Source organism: Rana temporaria, chromosome 2 (genome assembly GCF_905171775.1).
Source record: "Rana temporaria chromosome 2, aRanTem1.1, whole genome shotgun sequence".
NCBI lineage: Eukaryota > Metazoa > Chordata > Amphibia > Anura > Ranidae > Rana > Rana temporaria.
Genome location: NC_053490.1, coordinates 299,496,637 through 299,506,339, shown reverse-complemented (window position 1 = coordinate 299,506,339; position 9,703 = coordinate 299,496,637).

Below are 9,703 nucleotides of genomic sequence, written 5' to 3'. Positions count from 1 at the left end.
ATTCCAGGAACTGGAGGCTTTTTGCCAAGAGGAATGGGCAGCTTTACCATCTGAGAAGATAAAGAGCCTCATTCACAAATTAGGATTAAAAAAGGCTACTGTTTAGTGGCTGCTCACTCTACTATCTTCACATACTGGAAATTTCCAGACATCACATATCTAAGGTACGCTAGGAAATAATTAGGAACAACCTAATTTACATGGATAGCCTGGTAGCTGGCGATAGCAATAGAACAGACTCCTTTATCTTAACATGGACATGCTCGTCTCTCTCTCTACGTTCACATCTATGCATTTTTTTGTGCATTTTGCAGTTTGCAGAAACACATGCCCCCCAGGTCCATACCAGGCCCTTCAGGTCCAGAATTAATTTGGAAGGGACACCCCACGCCAAATTTAAAAAAATGGTGTGGGGGCCCCCCAAAATCCATACCAGGCTCTTATCCGAGCTTGCAGCCCAACAGGTCAGGAAAGGGAGGGGAAGCGTGAGTGTGCCCTTCTCCTGAATCATACCAGGCCACATGCCCTCAACATGGGGGGTTCTTTGGCTCTGCCCCCCACCCCAAAGAGCCTCTTCCCCACAACCCCTGTCAGTGGTTGTGGGGGTCTGCAGCAGGGGCCTAATTGGAATCTGGAAGCCCCCTTTAGAAAAAAAGGGGTGCGTTCTCTGGGGTATGGCTGCCCGAGTTCTGATAACTGGGCAGTAATTTTTGTATTTTGATAATTTGATCATTTCATTAAAGTGGATTTTCCACTCATCTCCCTCTAATGCTTCTGGGAAATGCGTTCTCTGGGGTATGGCACTGGATGGCCGTGCCCCATGGCTATATATAAAATGGGAGATGCCAGGGTTGACACAACAGAGGGAGCAAGCATTAGAGGAGGACCGTTGTTTTTATTTTTAAGGGGTCAGTGGCGGCAAAGGAAGAAGACATCACTGGAGGGAGAATACAGTGGATGAAGAAAAAAACATTGGAGGGAGAAGACAGTGGAGGGAGAAGACAGTGGAGGGAGAAGAAATCACCAGAGGGAGAAGACATCACCGGAGGGAGAAGACAGCGGAGGGAGAATACATCACCGGAGGGAGAAGACAGCAGAGGGAGAAGATACCACCAGAGTGAGAAGACAGCAGAGGGAGAAGACTAGTCAAAAATCGTCTCTTGTTTTTTGTAACATTACAATGGGGACAAGGTGCTTTGCTTTGGGGTGGGGGGGGGGGCAGAGCCCCTCCGCCCCAAAGCACCCCTCATGTTTAGGGCATGCGGCCTGGTATGGTTTAGGAGGAGCGGGCGCTCACTCATCCACTCTTTCTGGATTTGCCGAGCTGCATGCTTGGATAAGGGTCTAGTATGGATTTTGGGGGATACCCCACGACATTTAAAAAAATGGGGGGTCCTCTCCAAAGGGCCTGGTATGGATTGGGGGGGTTTCAAAATGTATTTTGGCAGCAATTCTTATTTTTACATTCAGCTGGTGACTCATCGGTTGTTAAGGACTTCCCAACCTGCTCCTTAGCAACCAGATGTATACAGTGTGTTTACAGTTTGTTTAAAGAGAAAAAATACCCAAAACGCAAAATGCATGCAAACTGCATGCAAAAAAAGCATAACAAACGAGGGTTTAAAAATGCAAAATGCAACACAAAATGTGAAAAACGCATCAAGTACAACCAGCATAGATGTGAACTAATGCCACGTACACATGACCGTTTTTCATGACGTGAAAAATTAAATTTTTTAAAATGGTCATTAAAAACGATCGTGTGTAGGCTTCAGAGCATTTTTCTCCACGTGAAAAATGGGCATTAAAAATTTAGAACATGCTCTAAATTTTCACGTGAAAAAAACACTCATGCTCAGAAGCATGTTATGAGACGGGAGCGCTCGTTCTGGTAAAACTAGCGTTTGTAATGTAGATATTACATTTGTCACGCTGTAACAGACTGAAAAGCACAAAGACTGAAAAGCGCGAATCGTCTCTCACCAAACTTTTACTAACATGAAATCAGCAAAAGCAGTCCAAAGGGTGGCACCACCAATTTTTTTTCCACTATCGTGTGTATGCAAGGCAGGCTTGACAAGAATCGCGTCGAAAAAAACTTCTAGGACATTAAAAATGGTCATGTGTACGTGGCTTCAGACTTTATTCTGATCCCCTGATGACTTTGAAAGTCATCAAAGAGTACAAACCCAAATTCAGTTTAATGGATTATTATAATTAAATTAATAAATGGTTGATACCCTTGTTGATTACTCCCCTTTCATCCAATCTCCCTTCTCACCCTTCCCTATCTACCACTAAACCTTTCTCCATTGCTGGTTTACTTGCTTAGAAAACCTGTATCCTAACTATGTTATATATTGCTGAAAGTTCAGCTTTCAAGATCTGGTTACTGTTGTAATTATGACTAAAGATGCATTAGTCAAGATAGTGTTTGACTAATGAACAATAAATAATAGAAATAAAATGCTTGTCTGTCATGATTGCTATAAAATATGGGCATAAAATGCACATCATGTTCCAAAATAAAGTGGGCTTTGTCCATATAATGACACATAAACTGCTTTCGTTGGAAAAGCACCTTGGAAGTGGATCAAGTAGAGAAATTATTTAAGGTTCATGCCAATGTATATTTAGAGTATGAGGGTTCCCTGTTTCTGCTTGAATCATGGAGGGCCTCCTGAGAAGTTGGCCACTCGCAGGTGTTACAACTGTTTTGAGTCACATTGCTCCTCAATGATTAAAAGTTTTAAACTTTCAGTTATGAAGGCATCATTATTTTATTGGTAAAAAAGTTGTGGAAATATATAGCCTGGCTATAAATCATACAATGTTGTGAAAAAGTATTTGCCCCTTTCTGATTTTTTGCATATTTTTCACACTTAAATGACATAGATCATAAAACAAATGTTATTATTACACAAAGATAACCCGAGCAAATACAAATTGCAGTTTTTAAATGATGGTTTCATTAATTAAGGTAAAAAAAAAGGTAAAAAAGCTGTCCAACATATATACAAATTATATCTGCACTCGGTTGGTAAAAAAAACAGCAGCTGCACACTATAACACATATATTGGCTACAAAGGATAAATGCAAAATATAAAGTGCAGCGCTAAATTAAACTGTGAATATTAAATGACACAGTGCCTACCAGCATGTGATAAATGAAGTGCAAACGTGCAATGTCACTATAACCAATATTCAATATTAATATCAATATTAATAATTTTATTAATATAGCATATAACATACTATAAAGTACAACCGTGCACTCAATGTGCAAAACTTGCAATATTGAAAAGCAATGTGAACAAATAAATACAAAATAAAAGTTCATATGTAGCTGATATACAAATGGAGGAGGTCCAATGAGAGAAGAAAAGTTAAATTAATTAATATTCAGTGGAGGAGATCCCATAAAACATGGACAGCATTGATCAGAGGCTTGGCAGCATGTTACCCATCACCGTAATTAATTTAAAGGCTTACCAGAAAGCCAGCAAGCACTTAGAGGAGTCACAAATCGCTTGTTTGAACTCAAAGATTCAATAGAGGACTATCCAGGCCTCTCTCACCAAAAGCCTTTAGGTGTACCGGACGGTAATCAGCAACCAGGGAATCAGACAGCCTCAGCAACAGGGTGTGTCAAATATGTGAAAAGACAAGAGACTCAGAATAGTGTAATATTGGCTCTTAAGCGGTTTATTGGCAAGTGCTGCATTGCTGCGTACATACGTTTTCAAACTGGAGATACAGCTCCAGTGTAAACAAGCCAAAACATTTCTAAAAATCCATGCAAGCGATCGCACATGCGCAAAGCATGCGAGCATGGCGTCTTGATGATCATTTCGTCATATGTGATGTCAAAAGCTGTCTAAACCTGCCTGGCTTTATGTGAAAAAGTAATTGCTCCCTAAACCTAATAACTGGTTGTGCCACCATTGGCGGCAACAACTGCAATAAAGCATTTGCAATACCTGGCAATGAGTCTTCCACATTGCTGTGGAGCAATTTTGGCCCACTCTTCTTTGCAGAATTGTTTTAATTCAGCCACATAGGAGGGTTTTCGAACATGAACGGCCTGTGTAAGGTCATGATACAGCATATCAATTGGATTTAAGTCTTTTACTAGGCCACTCCAAAACCTAAATTTTGCTTTGTTTAAGCCATTTGGAGGTGGACTTGCTGTTGTGTTTCGGATCATTGTCCTGCTTCACAACCCAAGTGCACTTGATCTTGAGGTCACAAACTGATGGCCGGACATTCTCCTTTAGGATTTTCTGGTAGAGCTCAGACTTCATAGTTCCATCCATTATGGTAAGTCGTCCAGGTCCTGAAGCTGCAAAGCAGCCCCAGACCATCACGCTACCACCTCCATGTCTGACTGTTGGTATGATCTTCTTGTTATTAAATGCTGTATTCGTTTTATGCCAGATGTAAAGGGACACACACCTTCCAAAAAGTAAAATTGTTGTCTCATCAGTCCACAAAAAATTTGCCTAAAAGTCTTGGGGATAATCAAGATGTTTTTTGGTAAGATGAGATGTCAGATGAGCCTTTGTGTTCTTTTTGGTCAGCGGTGGCTTTGGCCTTGGAACGCTCCCATGGATGCCATTTTTGCCCAGTCTCCTTCTTATTATTGAATCATGAACACTACCTGAGGCAAGTGAGGCCTGCAGTTCGATAGATGTTGTTCTGGGTTCTTTTATGACCTCCTGGATGAGTCGTCGTCATGCTCTTGGAGTAATTTTTGTAGGCCAGTCACTCCTGGGAAGGTTCATCACTGTTCCAAGTTATCTCCATTTGTAGATAATGTCTCTCCCCATGGTAAACTGGAGTTATAAAAGCCTTAGGAATGGCTTTAAAACCCTTCCAGGACCGATACATGTTAGTTTTTAATCTGTTCTTGATTTTTTTTTAGATTGTGTGTGGCTTTTTGTGATCTGTTATGCCCCATACACACGACCGAACATGTCTGCTTCAGTAGACATGTTCGGTTGTCTGTACAGCCGAGCGGACAGGTTTCCAGCGTACATTTGTCCGCCCGACCGTTTTCGAGCGGACAAATGTTTCTTAGCATGCTAAGAAACATGCCCGCTGGAATCCTGTATGTCGGACATGTTCGGTCGTCTGTACAGACTCACCGTACATGTCCGACCGGCCGCCATCCCTCGCATGTGTCGAATGACTTTGATTGAACTTTGGATTTACTTGAGTAATCTTTGTGTAATAGTAAAATTTGTTTGATGATCTGAATCATTTAAGTGTGAGAAATATGCAATTTGATCAATACAATCGTCATGCCTTCATGACTACAAGTTTGAGAATTTGGATTGGAAAAATACAAGGCTTTGTTGAACAGATAACCTTATTTCACAAGCCATAAGAACAAACAAGCACCATAAAACCTCTGTATCATTCATAGATAAACTGTGAGCACTAACAACCAACACAACAGAATCTAAGGCCAGCCATAGATGGTGCTAATTTATTTCCTGCCACCATGGGTTGCAGTTTGCAAGGAGCCATGTGGGGGAGACAGAAAACAGTGGAAGAAGGTGCTCTGGTCAGATGAGACTATTTTTCCCTAAAAAGCAAAACACCATGGGGCAGATCCACAAAGGTATTACGCCGGCGTATCTATTGATACGCCGGCGTAATTTGAAAATTCCTGCTTCGTATCTTTGTTTTGAAACCTCAAAACAAGATACGACGGCATCTCGGCTAGATCTGACAGGCGTACGTCTTAGTACGCCGTCAGATCTAAGCTGCAATTTTTCGGCGGCCGCTAGGTGGCCTTTCCGTCAAATTCCGCGTTGAGTATGCAAATTAGCTATTTACGGCGATCCACGAATGTACGTCCGGCCGGCGCATTGTTTTTACGTCGTTTGCGTTCGGCTTTTTCCGGCGTATAGTGAAAGCTACTGTTATGAGACATACTCAATGTTAAGTATGGCCGTTGTTTCTGCCTCGCATTTTAAATTTTTTACGTCGTTTGCGTAAGTCGTTCGCGATCAGGAATTTGCGTAGAATTACGTCACCGTCGTAAGCATTGGCTTGTTCTGGTTACATTTCGAGCATGCACACTGGGATACCCCCAGGGACGGCGCATGCGCAGTTAAAAAAAAACTTTGTTTACGTCGGGTCACAACGTATTTACATAAAACACGCCCCCATTACATCCATTTGAATTCGGCGCCCTTACGCCGCAAGAGATACACTACGCTGCCGTAACTTACGCGCAAATTCTTTGTGGATTCAAAATTAAAAAAATAAGTTACGGCGGCGTAGTGTATCTTAGATACGCTGCGCACGGCGTACAAATGCGCCGCTGTACGAGGATCTGCCCCTATGTGTGAGGGAAACTAACACTGCATATCACCCTAAACACACCATCCCCTCCGTGAAACATGGTGGTGGCAGCATTATGTCGTGGGGATGCTTTTCTTCAGCAGGGACAGGAAAGCTGGTCAGAGTTTATGGGAAGATGAAAGGAGCCAAATACAGGGAAATCTTAGAAGAAAACGTGTTAGGGTCTGCAAAACACCTGAGAATAGGGAGGAGGTTCACCTTCCAGCAGAACTGCGACCCTAAACAGCCAGAGCTACAATAAAAAGGTTTATATCAAAGCATGTTCATGTTTTGGAATGGCCCAGCCAAAGCCCAGACCTAAATCCCATTGAGAATCTGTGGCAAGACTTGAAAATTTCTGTTCACAGATGCTCTCCATCCAATCTGACAGAGCTTGAGCTATTTGCAAAGAAGAATGGGCAAAAATGTCACTCTCTGGATGTGCAAAGCTGGTAGAGACATCCCCAAAAAGACTTGGAGCTGTAATTGCAGCGAAAGGTGGTTCTACAAAGTACTGACTCAGGGGGCTTAATATAAATGCACGCCACACTTTTCAGATATTTACTTGTAAATAAATTGAAAACCGTTTATAATTTTCCTTCCACTTCACACATATGTGACACTTTGTGTTGATCTATGACAGGGCTCAAAATGTCAAGTCCTGAGCTACTAGCCAGGCCTCAAGGGTTACTCGCCACCAGTTGCCCCATCTAATCCCTACCCTGCCCCACCCCTAATTATGACCTCATAAATTATCTCATGAAATGATACTTAAATGTTTTTATGCAGAATTAAGTTACAAAAATAAATATTAACAACAACTTTATCAGTTCCCCTCAGCACAGCCTCACCTGTGCCCATCACTGATCGTGCCCACCATTGCAGCCTCACTGTGCTCCACATTGCAGCCTCACTGTGCCCCACATTGCAGCTTCAATGTGCCCCCATTGCAACCTCATTGTGCCCCATATTGCGGACTCACCATGCCCCACGCTGCAGACTCACCATGACCAAATTTCAACCTCACTGTGCCCCAAATTCCAGCCTCACTGTGCCCCAAATTGCAGCCTCACTGTGCCCCAAATTGCAGCCCCACTGCGCCCCAAATTTCAGCCCTACTGTGCCCAAATTGCAGACTCACTGTGCCCTCATTACAGCATCACTGTGCCCCAAATTGCAGCTTCACTATGCCCAAATTGTAGCCTCACTGTGCCCCACATTGCAGACTCACTGTGACCAAATTGCAGCCTCTGTGTGCCCCCATTGCAGCCTCACTGTGCCCCAATTGCAGCCTCATTGTGCCCTAAATTGCAGCCTCACTGTGCCCCACATTGCAGCCTTGCCAGGGAAGAGGAAGTGAGAAGGCGGCCAGATCATGATTGGAGGAAGAGTAAAGCCATGGGATTATAGAGCACGGACAGCAAGCTGTTACAGCTAGCATTATAATTGCCTTCGCTCTGCTCGCTGTCTCATACAGCCCCGCCTCCTCCTAACCCCGTACCTGTGATAGACAGAACACATCTCAGCATTGGACCCATGTTCTGTCTATCATGGGCACAGGGTAAGGAGGAGGCGGGCTGTGTAAGACAGCGAGCAGAGCGCTGATTTGAGGTGAGATTTATTGATGTTTCTACTTTGCTGCTACTATTTTCCTTGCTGGAGGCTTTGACATGAGGAAGCAAATCTCTGCCTCTATCAAGATAGTTGAATGTAGCATCCTAAAATAGGAAGCACCCCCTTAAAATATGCTATGCTTCAATCGGGCAGGGCATCTTTTCACCTTGCTTTGACAGGTAGATTTAGCTAGATTTCTTTTAAGCCTACAGGTTACAATCAATAATTTAATCAAGATCTGACAGTTAAAAACTGACTTTTCTTTTACAGCACAGATTTGCCTTTACTTTACCATACCTCTATTAACCTTGGTGTTCCATTACCTTGATTTTGGGGTCCCTGTTTGACATGTTCAAAACCCCCTCCTCCCTCCCCCCAACATACACACTTCCCTTTTCCTGAATTATGGTATGCTTTGTGAATTTCTTCCAGATCTGTGAAGTAATTCAGTGATAAACGTTGCCTCTGTACAGGAGTTTAATGTACTAAAGGACTAGTCCCAGTCCTCAGTCCTTGTACATGGTGAATGATCTTGTATCTGCCCCTCCTCTAGTTTTCTGCAGGTAGCCCACCCCCCTCCCCCACAGCTCTACTCTCTGCACTGGCTATGTAGTACATAGGCATTTCATGAATTTATTTCCTTTGTTGCTATTAAGGAGTTTATTTACATGGAAAACTGTGAACCCGGAGCTTAGCTTTAAGGCCCCATTAACTCTTTTGCATTTTAACACATGTGCTGTAGAGCAAAACAATGCATGTGTCATAAGAAGCAATGTTATTAAATGAGACTGTTCAGAGTGCTGTGGTGCATTGCACTGTGGTTTGAAAAATGAGGAATGTCCATTTTCCTGTGCATTTTCATGCACAGCGATGCCCAAACAATAATGAAGATGCACGTAAACATGCTATAATGCACATTAAAAAACATACCGCAAACAGACAAATACAGATTTAGATAGATGTAAACCTGGCCTTAATAATATTTTTTGTAAAAATCTCAGCTTTCCACTAAAGCGTGCATGTATAACTGTATGTATGCTGTTTTGTTCTGTGCTGCACTGACTAGTTCTTTATTATCGCACCATGACTTTCGTTCAAGAATCACATTAAAAAAAATCTGCTTGACTGCAGATGGCAGGAGTTAAATATAGGGAGTAGTCATATGGAGGGAAAAGAGGAAAAGTAAAGTATACAAAGTGATTAAAGCTACTGGCTGAGTAGAAAGGAAGACTTGTAAGTACTGTATATTAATGTGAACAGTTGCTGTTTTGTTAGAGTTGTCAAATAAAAGTAGAGTGCAACATTGCAGACCTTCAATAAAATAATATTTCCGAGGTTAAACTTGTTATGTGCCACCACAGAGCAAATGTGCTAAACATGGTTGCTATGGTCCTATGTCAGTTGCTTATAGAGCTATATTGCATTGCTTTCCTTTAGCCTTAAATTGCGACGCAGAGGGCTACGCAGATACTTTGTGTGCTAAAGCTGGAATTAGCCCTGATCCTGAACAGAGATCTTTATGTCTTCCCTGCAGATACAGGACTCCTTTTATAAGTTACACTGAAAGGCTCTCATTTAGGTGCTTTCACCTGATTAACCATTAGTAGCAAAATTACTAGCTGTCGTCTACAAGCATTCCGTGCCTTTATTCACCCTTCTCAGACTGGTGAAAAACAGAGCCCACAGCTGGTCCTCTGGGTGCCCTCACCAGCTCATTTATCCAAACTATGATTC